Source organism: Protopterus annectens, chromosome 1.part2 (genome assembly GCF_019279795.1).
Source record: "Protopterus annectens isolate FY-2018-M chromosome 1.part2, PAN1.0, whole genome shotgun sequence".
Lineage (NCBI taxonomy): Eukaryota > Metazoa > Chordata > Ceratodontiformes > Protopteridae > Protopterus > Protopterus annectens.
In genome coordinates this window covers 594,696,926-594,711,197 of record NC_056727.1, presented here as the reverse complement: position 1 = coordinate 594,711,197, position 14,272 = coordinate 594,696,926, and the positions used below count along the sequence as shown (strand labels likewise).

Below are 14,272 nucleotides of genomic sequence, written 5' to 3'. Positions count from 1 at the left end.
TTGCCTCTCTGGCTTTGTCTCCAAACCTTCCAACCTGGGCTGACCCTCTAATATACTTATTCCTAATCCTGTCTATCCTCGTCACACCCAGTGCAAATCTTAACATCTTCAACTCTGCCATGTCAAGCTCTGACTCCTGCCTTTTTGTCAATGCCACTGTCTCCAACCCATATAACATAGCTGGTCTCACTACCCTCTTGTAGACCTTCCCTTTCACTCTTACTGGTACTCGTCTGTCACAAATCACTCCTGACACTCTTCTCCACCCACTCCATCCTGCCTGCACTCTCTTCTTCACCTCTCTTCCACACTCACCATTACTCTGAACTGCTGATCCCAAGTACTTAAACTCATCCACCTTCACCACCTCTACTCCCTGCATCCTCGCCATTCCTCTATCCTCCCTCTCATTCACACACATACATTCCATCTTAGTCCTGCTGACTTTCATTCCTCTTCTCTCTAGAGCATATCTCCACCTCTCCAGGGTCTCCTCCACCTGTTCCCTACTCTCACTACAGATCACAATGTAATCTGCAAACATCATAGTCCACGGGGACTCCTGTCTGATCTTGTCTGTCAACCTGTCATCACCACTGCAAATAAGAAAGGGCTCAGAGTTGATCCTTGATGTAATCCCACCTCCACCTTAAATGCATCCATCACTCCCACCGCAGACCTCACCGCTGTCACGCTACCCTCGTACATATCCTGTATCACTCTTACATACTTCTCTGACACTCCCGACTTCCTCATACAATACCACAACTCCTCTCTAGGCACCCTGTCATATGCTTTCTCTAAATCCACAAAGACACAATGTAACTCCTTCTGACCTTCTCTGTACTTCTCCATCAACACTCTCAGAGCAAACATCGCATCTGGCATGAAACCATACTGGTGATCACTAATCACCACCTCCCTTCTTAACCTAGCTTCCACTACTCTTTCCCATAACTTCATGCTGTGACTGATTAGTTTAATCCTTCTGTAGTTACTACAGCTCTGCACATCACCCTTATTCTTAAAAATTGGTACCAAAACACTTTTTCTCCATTCCTCAGGCATCCTCTCACTTTCCAAGATTTAATTAAACAATCTAGTTAAAAACTCCACTGCCATTTCACCTAAACACCTCCATGCTTCCACAGGTATGTCATCTGGACCAACAGTCTTTCCGTTCTTCATCCTCTTCATAGCTATTCTTACTTCCTCCTTGCTAATCCACTGCACTTCATGATTCACTATCCGCACATCATCCAACCATCATCCATTCTCTTCATTCATCAACCCCTCAAAGTACACTTTCCATCTGTTCAACACACTCTCCTCGCTTGTGAGTACGTTTCCCTCATTATCCTTTATCACCCTTACCTGCTGCACATCTTTACTAGCTCCCCTCTGTCTAGCCAATCGGTACTAGTCCTTTTCTCCCTCCTTAGTGTCCAACCTTTTATACAACTCCTCATACGCCTTATCCTTAGCCACCTCTCTCTTTGCCATGCACCTCATCTAATTATACTCGTCTACTTTCTTCATCTCTCTGACAATCCCACTTCTTCTTCGCCAACCTCTTTCTCTGTATACTCTCCTGTACTTCTTCATTCCTCCACAAGGTCTCCTTGTCCTCCTTCCTCTTTCCAGATGTCACACCAAGCGCCTTTCTAGCCATCGCCCTTACTAGCTCTGCTGTAGTTACCCAGCTATTCGGTAACTTTTCACTGCCATCCAGTGCCTGTCTTAACTCTTCCCTGAACATCACCTCACAATTACCCTTTTTCAATTTCCACCATTTGATCCTTGGTGCTGCCCTCACACTCATCCTCTTCTTCTTGATCATCAATGTCATCCTACAAACCACCATCCTATGCAGCCTAACTACACTTTCCCCTGACACCACTTTACAGTCTCCAATCTCCTTCAGACTGGCCCTTCTACATAAGATATAATCCACCTTTGTGCATCTTCCTCCACTCTTGTATGTCACCCTATGCTCCTCCCTCTTGTTAAAATACATATTCATCACAGCCATGTCCATCCTTTTCGCAAAATCCACTACCATCTGACCTTCTGCATTCCTTTGCTTAACACCATGCATGATAATTATAAGAATCAATCAGAGGAACTTAGAAAGTATTGGGAAGAGAGACTAAATAAGCAAATCACAAAGAGACGATAGGGAGATGTTTATCTGCCAAATAAGCAACAACGTCTAGAAGAAGTGTTTACATAGGTATTTTTTTACCCCAAGTAAACTCCAAAGAATTTTTCTTCAAGTGGATAGCAAATGCTGGAGGTGTAAAGGGCAAGAAAGAGGTGGCTGGGAACATATTGTTGGGAGTGTAATGAGCTGGCAGTTCGCTCTGTCAGAGATGCTGGGCGAGCAGACTGGATTGACTGAGGAGATGATTTTTTTTGAGTTATGATACAGAAAAAAAAAGCAATTACTGGAAAAAAAAATCAAAGTCTAGACCAACCTTACTGGAAGTAGTGAATATAGTAATAGAGATAAAACAACTGGAATTGGGATCCGGAACAATATATGCACAGCAGGAACGAGATTTAAGAGGCAGGATTTGAATGAGCCATATAAAGCTTAACTGACAATGACTGGGTGGATTATAAGTGATGTATAATGTTGGCAACTACAGTTGTGTCTATAATGTATACTGTTTGCAACTAAAGTGGTGTCATTTTGTTTTTCATTTATATAAATGTAAGATAAGATTGCCTATGTCATATGTGAAAATGAAATAAAGATGTTTGTTGGAAAAAAAAAAGATTTTCAGAATAATTTAAAAAAATGGTTTGACTTTTTAATTTTACATTTGAATATGGTTTACAGAATATCACTTTTTATAGATGTAAATTTGTATGTAAATTTGTATGGGGAATGTGGTTCAGTTATTGGTACTAAATTAGACAGCACAGTGGTGCAGCGGTAGCATTGTCGCCTCACAGCAAGAGATTCTCCGGTTTAATTCTCGGCTGAGGTGTCTTCTGTGTGGAGTCTGCATGTCCTCCCTGCGTTTGTGTAGGTTTCCTCTATGTAGGTTTCCTCCCATGTTACAAAGACATGCATCTGGAGCATTTCTCCCCGGACCTCCGCTGAAAATTGGCTCATTCCAGGTCAGACGTTCCCCATTAACAAATGTAAAAATAAAAATAAATAAATAAAAATAAGTTTAGTAAGTCTGGTTTATATGGTATTAGTTTTCATTTTGAACATGGCAATGAAAAATCTTCCTCTTGCTGAACACAGTACAGCTGGACATGCTTGTTCTCACCACTCACATTTCCAGAAGGAAGTTGTAAATATGTCAATATTTCATCTGTGGTTTTACCTAGAGGTTACAGTCTTACTGATATGGAAGAGGCATATTAGAAGGTTTGTGGGATGGATAAATTGGATGTGGAAACATTTTGCCTTTTTTGATTAAAGAAAAGTCTGTGGAGCTGGACAATGATGCACGATATAAAGTCTTGGAAAATGATTTGTTTTTCTCAACCTTTGAAGCATTTTAAGAATGTCAGAGGAGTATTATTAATAGAAACAATTGTTTTTATTCCAAAACGTGTGTGATTTCTAATAAAAGAGAAAAAGGATTTTGGATTATTTAATTCACAGGCATTTTAACATTCTTCAAGAGTTTTGAATTGATGGAATGAGTGTTGAGGTACTTATCCATGTGGCACGTATATTACTCACAAATATTCTGCAATGCAGCTAGAACTTATTAATGGCAAATATTTCAAAACAACAGGAATCAATACCTGTGAATTGGAGAAAGTTACCGGAGAAAGTTGTTTATGTATGGAGATGGCCATGCAACCTAATATACACAGATTACTCAAAAAAAGAAATGTAACAAGAGGTTGCAGAAGCACCTCAGGGACACACATAATAGTGTTGATTGTAGCCTTGTTGCTATTCACTTTAGTGATAAACATAATGGGAAGATGGACAGTTTAAATGCCACTGCTCAATGTCAGTTTGGTTTAAATATGTGTGATGAAATCACAGTACAGAATTTCTTAGAAAAATAAATGACTATGAAATGCTATACTTTAAGACCAAATGGTATTAATATTAATTTTAACTGGAAAGTATTAATTACAAAGTTTAATTTATTTTATCTGCTCTATTGGCTGTTAATTGGTGTTTTATTTTTGTAAAACCCTGGAGTCTTTTCTGACCAACACACTAGGTGAAAGATGTTTACTGAACTGTAGTCTTTATTACTATTAACTGGGATATTTTGTTCCTTTACTTTAATACAATACAATTTGCACAGTCATGTGTAAGACACTGTTGGTACATGAAATGCAAAATGCTTATATTTCTATTATTCCTGTCTGTAGAGAAGGTGTACCAGGTATCTACAAAAAAGAAGAAGCGGGCCCTACAAGGAAACAAAGCAGGTTCTGCAGAGAAAAATAAGCCAGTTTGATAGGTTAAATAACATGTTCCCAGCTACCCATGATTACTACTTCAGTTTGCCAAAGAAAAATAACATAACACTTAAATCAGCAAATAAGCATCTGAAAAATATCTTATTATGCAAAAATCATACACAAATATTATTCAGAACACTTAAAATATATTCAAATATTATTATTACAATTATTCCGAAAAGACTCATTACAGAAAATGGCACTCACAAACATTAACTTCTCTATAAACTAGCATCTGTTCACTTTTATCACATTACTCCTCCATTTTATATGAAAGTTCAGTTTTCAGTGAAGCAGTCTAAAGACTGATCTAAACACAATAAGCACTGGGGTAATTCAATGCCAAACTCAGCAATATAAAGTAAATGCAACTAAAGCTGTACTTTTTAAATGTGTTTCAAACATATGATCCATGTATATACCTCTGTAACATGTAGAGAATATGCATATACCATTTTATGGGTCAAGTTAATCACAGAATTAGTTCACTTTTTAACAGTTCTGTGCTAATTACAAGTATAAAAATGAAAGGAAATTTTCTATAAGGTAGTATCACCCCCATTCTTCAGATAAACAACTGTCTTGTGTAATCTTTGTTTACATGTTAAACACAAGACAAGAAAAATCTTGTGATGACTACTATAGCTGAGGAGCACTTTAAAGCACTACTGTGCTATTCTGTGCAGATTACTTAAAACCACATGGCAAACAGAAAACTGTGATTAGGGATGGTGGGGATGCCTAGTAAGTATGTCTTTTTCACTCACCCTCACTATCCACCATGGGCATAGTCATTCTTATATACACACACACATAGAGACAATGTGATACATGCACAGTGATTGTGGGGTGTACTGTTGTGACATTCTCAAGATACAATTACCAAAATAGCGCATAGCAATGCTATTACTTTACTGAAGTGCTCAATTTTACTAATGCAATGTGTACTGCCACAAGTTTAAGCACACCAACAGTGTTGTTTTACTGACATGATATTTAAGCAAAGGTGAATGTGATTGCTGTTTTACTAAAATGATATTTAAGCAAAGGTGAACATGATTACAGCACACAGTCTGTAAATAGCAAAAAGGGCTGAATGAAAAATACAGTGAAGGCTAATATGTTCTCTTAAAAAATAGATCTGCCAAAAAAAAAAAAACTATCAATAACATACTATATGCCGATAACACTGCCTTTGACTAATACTCCACCATTTACAGTATAACCTTGCAAAACCTTCAACATATCTTCCAGTCTCCAGCCATGATGACTTAATAGCTTGTCTTGAGCCCTAACACTAAAGCAATGTTTCTATCTCTTCATATAAACAAAACAATCTATCACCACTTCCCTTCCCTTAACCCATATGTCACAACCAACTGAAAAGGTACTCTTTTTAGAATACCGCAACACCTTTATCTAAGTATTTGATGCATACTGAAAACTTAAAAGCAGAAGTCAACCACACCTTCTTTGCTTGCCACCAAATAGCAGTCTATCACCCCAGAAAGGAGAAAGGCAATACTTATAAACACCCTACAACTTCAGTTTGAATATGCCCTTCCATTACTGGTATATGCTTCAAATAAAAATCTCAAACCCTGCACACCCTTTCAAATAAAATAAAATCTGCTAATTCATATTGCTCTCTCAAAAAAATGAATACCTCTGTAACACTCTACAATGTATCATTAGCTGTCTATAAAAAGGGTGTGTAATCCTACTACTCATCTGTTTTGCCTACAAAACACTTCATAATGAATCAACTAACTTTACAAATCAGTGTCTATCAAAGAAATGCCACGCCAACAATGTCCAAGTACTACTCTTGTGCCCATATTATATGTCTTACTCCCATATGAACTTTATTAATCGCAAGAATACAGTAAATTCAAATAACTAATTATCACCACATGCTTCAGTTATCACCTTTAACATTCTTCTCTCTAACCAAACTTCAACCCTGTTACCATCTAAATGACACTCTGTCTGACTTTAAACATGACCTAAAGCATTTCTTCCCTCTTTCTACTCCCTCCTTCCCATTCTTTCCCTGCAAATCCAGCTCTTTCTTTACTACACTCTACTCCTGTACATATTAAGCATTTTTTTTACCTGCAGTAGCCGCATAGGGTACATTTGTAAGCAGTAACCATCACTATGCTTTCTTGAATATGCATCATTCATTGTACTGTACCTTGCTCAGCATTCTCCTCCTCTTTGTTGTTTTGTACTATTGCTTGATTTCACAGTATTGTACCATTATACTCCTTGTCTTCTGTTGTAACTCTCGGGCTTTGGCTGGAAGGAGTCCACAACAGATCAGCAGACATAAAGGCATGCGCACATGCATACACTAACTATACACTACATTGGATATATAAAATTCACCCAAACTAACTTGCCTGACAACACTTTTCAAGAGAATTATCTCTATAAAAGCAGTTTTGAAACAAGTGTCTTTCCTCAAATGGGCTTGGCCTTACACATATCTAGTTCACCATATTCTTTATCATAGGACTTAAATGCTACATATATCAACTTGCCGTTACTCTAATGAAAACAAAGTGTGTAGGACTGGGTCGGACAGTTTCTTCGAAGAAATAGGAATACGGCACCTTATTTCTGAATTATACTGCAAAATCTTACACTCTCCCATAAGTCTTGGAGAAATGCATTCTAGCTGTAAGGTCCCATTTAACACGAAAAGAAGAAGAGAGGGAATAACACAGTGATATAGCTGTCCCGTCCCCCTTACAGTGGGTAGTGCAGTTCAGCAACTATTACAGTTCATACTCTTAAAAATCGGTCTCAAATACTTTTTACAGATGCAGATTATCTGGTTTATAAAACAAAACGAAGGACTGTAACAAAAAACGGCTAGAAAGCACAATAAATTGGAATTTTTACATATAACACTGTATCGTAAACTGAATTTAAATACTAAACAAAGAAAACGTACTACTAGTCACAAATTAATTCAAAGTTTTAGCACCCTAAAGTTAATTCCCAAAATACATAACCAGTCATATTCAAACATATAAACACAATGAAAAAAAATTCTGACAACAGAGCATCTGTAATTAAAATAAATAACAAGAAGTTTCACACGTTGTAAAATCAGTTATTTAAGCACCAATACGAATTCTTCATTATATAAAAATGTAAACATACTTCAAACGCTTGTCAAACTCTCTGTCCAGGAAGTACTTGAAGACTTCCGCAACTGATTTACCATTGACGTCATGATAACGCATATTAAATAGCATCAGTTCTTATTGGTCAAAAGATGCTTTACGTAATGGTAACCCACCCATACAGTTATACGGCTTTTGTTTACAATTTCTCCATGCAATAGAAAAAGTAGGCGAGGCTAATTGAAAGTGACTGACAGCTTGTTCTGTTTGTTTTAATTGTGGATAATTGGAAGACGCTACTTAGTATAATTGTGTTGTTTTCCCCTTAAGATAATACGATAATTTCCATTTAATGGTCTTGGGGTTGTTCTTCACATCTAATTTGTGATTAATTATTTTCCGGCATTGTGTTATAAAATTTAAAAAAAAAGATATTTTTTGGATATCCTCAATTAGATGTTGTCATATTTTATTAACAGCACACTTTTTCCTGAAGATACCTGACCAACACATTTTATTAAGTCTTATGCCTCACTGTGACTTAGGTTCATAGGTTCATAGGTTTATACTAGGCTATCTGCCCTAAGGCATTTATAAGCGTTTGTTGTCTCTGTGCAGCAGTGGACAGAGAGATGAGATGATGTAAAACCACGCATCTCCCATCCACACAGGTAGATTTTCTCTTTGACAGAGTCAAGCGCGTGCTCTGCCTCACATGGACCGGGTGTGATAAATCTATCCCTCCAGCATGTCCTATTTATATCCAGTGGTTTTGGTGATTTTTTTTTTTGAGGTGAGCATGTCCATTAATTCGGGGTTGACATGGCCTTGTAACTGAATAGGGAGTTTCTTCAATCTGGCAGTTCTTCAATCTATCCTTTTGGTGAGGAACTTTGGGTCTCTCCAATTTGCTGAGATATCTGGTGAGATACATCATCATTGGTCTGATAAGTGAAGAACAATGACCCTCACTAGGATCTGTGAATCCCTTCATGATCAGGTGTGGCAATGTAGAAGGTCTTTCTAACCACTTTAGGCCAACCTGGGTCCCCAGGTCCCTGATAACCTCCTTCTGTGCTTAGTGGATTGCCACCTATATGGTTATGCATTTTTTTTTTTAACTTCAGGCCATGGGCCATGGCTCAGCTATCTGTTATCTGCTGGTGAGTCTCTGAAGATCATCCGTGTCCGATGCACTTTTCCACTATGAGGTCAAGGTAGTAGTAGTGGACTGCCTTTCCCTCATCAATGGCCTTGGTGACTGTTTAAACGGTCGGGTCCATGTGTCTGCAAGTCCCTATATCTTGTTTATGAGCTCCATTATGATCCTCTCCATAGCTTGGTAGGCTGAGATTAAACAGCTGCCTTGTAATGCGGGTTAATCTTTAGGGGGTGAGTTTGCACTCTGTCTGCCGTCTGCCAATATGTTGGCAATGTCTGTGATTTCAGTGATTTTTGTGGACTTTGGACTAATTCTATGGGCATACACCATTTCACCTAACATCTCTGAAAGCTGAAAAAGGCCTTATGATTTGAACATGATCCATTTTTCTTTTTCTTCAAAATTGGCCTTAGTTGATTTTTGATGTTTTTTCGTTTTTTTACTAATAATGATGAGGGGTGACTCTTTTATGGATTTTTGTTGTATCATAACAGCTTTTCTCTCTTTATTTAAAAGTTTGTTATGTGGGGGGGTCAGACACTGGACGTTTTGCCTTTGTGGAAAGAGTCTGTTTTTATTGGGGATTGCTTGATCCATACGTCCTGGAGGTGTTCATAGAAGGCATTTAGTGAGATTAGTTTATGATCAGTCTCACCAATGAGGGATATACTTCCAGTGTGAGCATTTGTCCCCATGTTTGTGACAATGAGATATGAACCAGGGAACCGTTGGGCTAGAAAAAGGGGCTGAGTAATGTTCCCAGTCTATATTCGGTAGCTGAAGTGACCAATATGCAATATGATGTTTTGGATACATTTATACCCTCCAGTGTCTTCAGGAGGAAGGCTGTGGGTTCCTGAGTTTGAGAGGGTGGCCTGTAGCATGCTACAATTTGTAGAGGTTGATGGTTTCCTCAAGCATTGCCACCAACCACCAGGTGGGTATCCTTTATGAAAATGGATACACCCCCTCCTTTTGACAGTAGACAGTAGACAGTAGAATTGAACAGCTGGAGCGCTTGCTGACCCCTTCCCCCATACCTCTCAACGTCTTGGAGCAAAAAATCTGGACAAAGCCATAAATAATTGGGAGACACCCCCCACATAGGGGTGTAGCCAGTAAACTACATTTTATACTCACAGATTCTTATTGCTATCCCCAATCTACCTGGCATTTAAACATGGTCATATCACTCGAGCTGTTTCCCCCAAACTTAATGTGTGTAGCCTTCTTTTAACTGCTCAGTCAAAAAAACTATTAGCCATATTGTTTTTAGATTTGCAATCATCTACATATTTTAAGAAACATTAATCTAGATGATTATAGACATAACATGGTTTGATAAAGTCCCAATGTTTCTATCATGCTCAGAAAAAAAATCTAATCTTTAGAGTACAAAGAGTATGCCTGGCTACACCCTTGCCCCAAAATAGGGACAATTTGTAAGTATTGCAAACTTAGAAAGTTGGTAGAATAACAGAATTTGCATTCAAATGAATTTTCCTGAATGGTATGAAGTCAGAAACTCAAATGTCTGTCCTTCTTTTTGGACTTCAATCCTCAATGATTTGCCAGGAAAAAAAACACAATTTTATAAAAAAACAGACCAAAAATATGAGGCAAAAATCTGAACAATATGTGAAAATCTAGACAATTGAGAGATATGCTTTCACACGCTCACTATCAATGCTGCAAGCAGTCGATTTTGGTGCTAAGTTACTACAGTGTCTAAACTGCAGTTTCATGATTAATTTGTTGTTGCAGCCATGGGTTTTATAGCAGTGTAATACATTCAGAAAAGCAGCCCTCAGCTGCTACCAATCAACAACTCAAGCACATCAGACAATAACTCTTCTGCTGGTGTGATGTGAATGCTGATCAGACAGAAGTTTCTTGAGCGGAGTTAATCAATGCTTTTATTTTGGTTCGTGTTTGTGGTAAAAAAAACAGTGGGGTTCATTTACTTGATTTTTAGTAAATCAGACTTTTATTTATTGACTTAAATAAGCTTTTTCTGATTACTATTAAGATCACTTACAATCATACCTTTCAACTTCTTAGCACAAGAAATCTGGACAAAACCTAAAATAACGGGGGGAGGCCCACTAATAGGGACACATTTTAAATATTGTTCTTATAAATGTATAAACTTGTTAGAATAACAGGATTTGTGGTAGCATGCATTTTTCTGAAGGATATGAAGTCTGAAATTCAAATGCATGTCATTATTTAGTATCTTCAATACTCAGTGATTTACCAGAAAACCATACATTTTATGAGGAATAGATAAAAAATATTAGGCAAAAATCTGGACATTCTGCGAAAATCTGTACAGTTGAGAGGTATGCGATAAGAAAATTGAAAGTATCGACCTATTCAGTTTGAAAGTTAACCCAATGTCATTTACTGCCCCCCACCTACCACCTGCACAACCTTGAAAGTAGTAGCCCTTTTCTTTACAATAGCCAGGTGAGCGTCTTCTTCCTATATTTACTGCAGTGCAGAGTCCCTACCAAAAGTAATGCCAATCTAGTGACAACAGTAAGCAAGAAATAATGTAGCAAGAAAAAAAATGTTTAGATAAAGTGCTTCATATATGTGGTCTAACTGCATGACTTATGGACAAATACTGGACAGTGGACACTCCACCACTGACCGAGGGTGTGCTAGGCATACTCTTTGTACTCTGCTGAATGCAATTTTCCTGATATTACTTAGAGAAAATACAGCTTTTTCAGGCCATACTATGTACACAACTCTCTAAATTAGTGCCTCCAATAAGAGTTACATGGGTTGATAAAATAATATTTAATGGATCTTAAAGGGAAAGTGATGCAAACATTTGTTGAGTGCTGGGGATAACCCATCAAATTTTTAACTGCCAGGTGGATTGAGGGTGCTAGAAATAACAGCACACAAGTACAAAATTAAATTTTCTAGCTACACCCCTGCCACTGACTACTAATAAATGAATATGTTATTAGTGGAAAATGGTAGAATATATGGCTATATGGTTATAATAAATCAGTATTTGTGGCAAATTTCTCACACTGGCATATTGCAAGCAAACTGCATAAGAAATCGATATTTTTGTGTGTCGTCTTACACTGAGAGTATGTAAATTAGATGAGAAATGTTACCATTCTAAAGAAAATATCAAATTAAAGCAAATATTGTTAAGTACTGCTTACTTTCTAAACCACTGAGCTACACAAGGTCTGCTGGTGGGCAAATGTACTACTGACTGCCTGTACAGGGCTGGCATTACTATTCTTCATCAGTATTATTAACAAAGAAAGAAGCCAAGGACATATTATGGCATCACTCTTCCTTTAGTTTAGTGTAGTATGACTCAAGACATCAAGGACACCATGCTTATCTGTGAACAATTGCTTCCTTAAGTTCTTGCAAGTTCATATCATTATTTCAGAAATGCAGTCTTATCTCTCTTCCTCCCCCTTCTTTTGCATTTGAGCTATTCAGTCATCATTGTCTTCACACTGCATCCAAAGTATCTAAGTTTTAGTTATACCATTGGACTTCCCAGTAAACAGTCTGGGTTTATTGTAGCACTCCGCAGAATTTTCAAAAGTTTTCTCCAACACCAAATGTCAAAAGCATCGGCATTTTTGTGCACAAATTCACTTACAGTACAGCTCTCACAGCCATATGTTATTACATCTGGCTCTAGATTATATAACATAACATGGTATGGGTCAGGGATCATATTCCTGGATGTCTCCAAAGTTTTCAACACTGTATCTTATCAAGTACTTTAACTACATTATCAAAGTTTGATATGGCTGTCTCCTCACTAAAATTATTCAAAAGTTACTTAACTCACTGAAAAGTATTCACTGACAAAACATCTTTTTCCTTTCTACCCATAAGAGTAGGTGGTCCTATAAGTATCTATCTTAGGCTCACTAACTGTTAACATATTCATAATTGAAATGTATATTTTGATCAAAGAAGGCAATGTTAGCCAGTGTGCAGATGACTCAATATTTGTATGCAGTATACACTCTATAATTCAACTTCAAACATTAACATAAAAATCGTCTTCTTTTGAAAATTGTCTCACATAATCACAGTTATTACCAAATGTTGAAAAGAAAAAAAATAAGATGATATTCATTGTTTCTAGCAACAAAGACAACAACCAAAAAGAAATACAAATAATTTTATGTAACAACACATCCATTGAACAGATAACTCAAAATAAACAGATGGCTACTGCTCAACCTTCTACCTATCTTCTTCTATGCTACTTCAGTCCTAAAAATATTCAAACAATCCACATCAACAAAATACAAGAGAGCTAAAATAGCTAAATTTGCTGCAACTCCACAAAACAGAATTTACTATTGTACTGCATTAAAGAAACTAGATTTGTTTAAACTTTAAAATACAATAAACCTCTCTCAACTCAAAATAGTTCATAACATTATACACAAACCTCTCAGATGCACTGTCATAAATGACATCATTTGAAAATACATCCCAGCCCATCAACTTAGTTCTGAAAGCCACAATTTATTAGTAAAACACAATTTGAACAATCATTACAGAGTCTCTATTTTGTGTTAAGATAGTTAAAAAATGGAATTCGACACCAAATTATATTGACTAATCCCTGGATTTACTAATCTTCCGTGCAGGACTAGCTTAGTCCTGCATGGAAGCACCCTTTTAGGAGCAGGAAGGCAGCGCACCATGCATATTAATATGGTGCCCCGTCCGTGCTCCTAGGCTTACACAGAGCATGTACGAGTGCAGGGGGCATGTCTGAGAGCAGAGCTCTCAGAATACACATGTCCCTGCAATGTAGAACAGCAGAAAGTGGTAAGAAATGAGCGAGACTGTTCATAGGTATCCGCATATTCCCACCAACAGTCCCCCATGTGTACAACAGCAACAGTACATATAAATTAAATGAAGAATCCCTTTTATTATTATTTTTAAAAATCCGAGTACAGCTAACTGTAGGTGCACTGGTGTGCCCATCACTTAGCTAAGGTTAAAGCAGCTTAAAAGGCTGAAGAGGATAACAAGGAAGGTATATGCAAATGAAGCAGCACAGCAATAGTGTAGTGGGCAGAGTATTCGCCTAACGAGCAGACATTCCCGGTTTGAGTCCCAATGCAGCACAGTCTATTTTACATGGCAAAGCATGTTATAACCAACATTTTTGTTGCAAAACCCACTAAATAACATATATTTATGAACTGGAGTACTGCAGGAAATGCACATGTGAAGTGTCAGTGTCATAATGAATAAGGCACTAGTAAGCAGGTTTAAGCACAAATAAGCAGTAGTAAGCATATTTAAGCACTAGTAAGCATGTTTAAGTGCGTTTGCATGGGGGTAAGCACTGCCTACACAGATTAAGCAATTTAGAAGCTGAGTATAAGAAACTGTAACTGGAAGTTAGCAGTGCTTACCTCCGTGCAAACCCACTTACAACTGCTTTAAAGTGCCTTAATCACTCTGTATCCAACCACCTGTGTTCTGCTCA

General features: G+C 37.5%; 1 protein-coding gene across 2 annotated transcripts in view; it reads right to left on the bottom strand.

The window, feature by feature from the left end:
* Window positions 1-14,272, bottom strand: part of BROX (BRO1 domain and CAAX motif containing) — a 1,162,070-nt gene that overhangs the window by 1,109,840 nt on the left and 37,958 nt on the right. Inside the window, exon 1 of one of the 2 annotated variants that reach the window (XM_044057898.1) lies at window positions 7,630-7,701. The exons of the other annotated variant lie outside the window; for it this stretch is intronic. The gene's annotated coding sequence lies outside the window, so the exon portion shown is untranslated. Of the gene's footprint in view, window positions 1-7,629; window positions 7,702-14,272 lie in introns of those variants that run through there. 2 annotated transcript variants of the gene reach the window in all.